Source organism: Mus pahari, chromosome X (genome assembly GCF_900095145.1).
Source record: "Mus pahari chromosome X, PAHARI_EIJ_v1.1, whole genome shotgun sequence".
In the NCBI taxonomy this organism is placed as follows: domain Eukaryota; kingdom Metazoa; phylum Chordata; class Mammalia; order Rodentia; family Muridae; genus Mus; species Mus pahari.
The window spans coordinates 11,789,594-11,791,549 of record NC_034613.1 but is presented as its reverse complement, the minus strand read 5'-3'; the positions used below and the strand labels follow the sequence as shown (position 1 = coordinate 11,791,549).

The 1,956-nt window shown below is 39.4% G+C and overlaps 1 pseudogene; it reads left to right on the top strand.

Moving 5' to 3' along the window:
- Positions 1–647: 647 nt before the first annotated feature.
- Positions 648–1,163, top strand: LOC110314263 (annotated as a pseudogene).
- The last annotated feature ends 793 nt before the right edge of the window (positions 1,164–1,956 follow it).

Genomic DNA, 1,956 nt, shown 5'->3' with positions numbered 1-1,956 from the left:
AGCACACACACACAGCACAAAACACTTGTGTGCTATCATATAAAACTGATCATATGAAGCAGAATGGTAATAAATTAAAATGCTCTTCCAAGATTATTTTTAGATGTTTGTTTGTGTGTATATGTGTGCACATGAGTGCACATGTAAATACATGTATTTAGAGATCAGAGGACAACCTCAGGTTTTGATAGTCACCTTCCACCATGTTTGAGATAGGGTCTTTTTATTGTTCATTACTGTGTACTCCTTGGCTAGCCTATGAATAACCATATATTCTTCTGTTTGTATTTCACCATAGGAATTCTAGAATGACAGAACAGGCTACTGTGCCCATATTTACATGAAACACTACTAAGAATTTTGATTAGTTTTGGAATGCTGGTGGTGATGTCACATCCACTTCCTGATAGCCCTCCTCCTCCGAGTATCTGAAACACATAGTCCCTCTCTCTAGTGCCATTACCCCACAGCCTGACCCTGAGATCCCATATAGGGACAATAAATAACCTCCATTCAGGCAGCCAGCCAGCTAGCATGATTTCAGCTGGGACTTTCATGGCCATTTTACCACTCACAGCATCTCTGACTGCTGTGGTTGCCATGCAATCTCATCCATTACAAGTGGCTCAAGCAACCTGAACTGGAGAATGGAGGCACACAGACTCCTGAACAAATGAGGATTCAATGTGAAGTCCTTTGGAACAGGAGGTGTTGTGAAGCTTCCTGGGCCCACATCTAATAAGCTGAATGTTTATGAGTTCCAAACCATGTATGACAAAATATACCATGACCTGCTGAAGAAGGATAGAGCCTTCTACACACAGAATGGCATTTTACACATGCTGGACAGAGAATCAAGTCTTACCCTGAACAAAGCAGCAAAGATCTCTTCGATGTGATCTTCACATGTCACGGGTATGTCTATGACCAGGTGGTAGAATACCTGAATGCCCAGGAACAAGAGCTGTGTCTGCTGATGCATGTGAACAATGTGTACATCTCTGGCAACTACAAAAAAAGCCACCCTTGGGGTCTTTCTCATCTGTGATCTCTGCTTTAGTATCCAGTGTATTGAAAATGTAGATGACAAGATCTCAGAGCTGGTGCAGATGTTCGAGGTAACGACTGACAAGACCTTCTTGAACACTGTCTGCTTCTATTGAGGAGGACTGCTGGCTGCCCTCTGATGCTGCCTGATACGATCCTTTATTAGTGATGGTTCCTGACATTGTTTCTGCATCCATGAATAGTCGTGTAGCCAAGGAAACTGTGCTGATGAATTAAGTTGTACCAGGTTCCAAAAGCAATCAGAGGTTGTCTTTTACTGAGGAGTTGAATATTTGAATGTATCTCTTTTTAAAAATATTTTATTAATTTACAAACAGTGTATATTTTCCTATATCTAAAATTCCCTTCTGCCCTGATTGAATTGTACAAATATCTAAACAAACTAACACATTGTATGTCATGAGAGGAAAATAAACTTGGGATTTTCAAATGCAAATTCTTGTTTGTCAAACAACAAATCCAGCTTAATTTGAGCCTTAGAAGGAGAAAATAAGGAGTATAGGAGCAATGTTTATGGATATAATATCTAATAAATTTTCAAAGTTTTCCTAAAATTTTGTTACATTTATTTAGTTAGTTTTGGGGGTAAGTATGGAAGGAGGTCAGAGGGCAATTTGAGGGCATTAGTTATGGGGATCAAACTCAGGTACTTGGTGACCCATTCTGCAAGCTCTGAAAGTTGATTGCTTTTTTTTTTTTTAACAGATTTATTTATTTATTTTAAATTTATTTTTATTTTGTATGTAAGAATGTTCATCTGCACATATGAATGTTTACCACCTGTATGCTTAGTGCCCATGGAGGTCAGAAGAGGGCAGGGCACAGGAACCTCTGGAATTTGAAATGCGAATGGTCATGACCAACCATGTGGGTGCTGGGAACTGAACC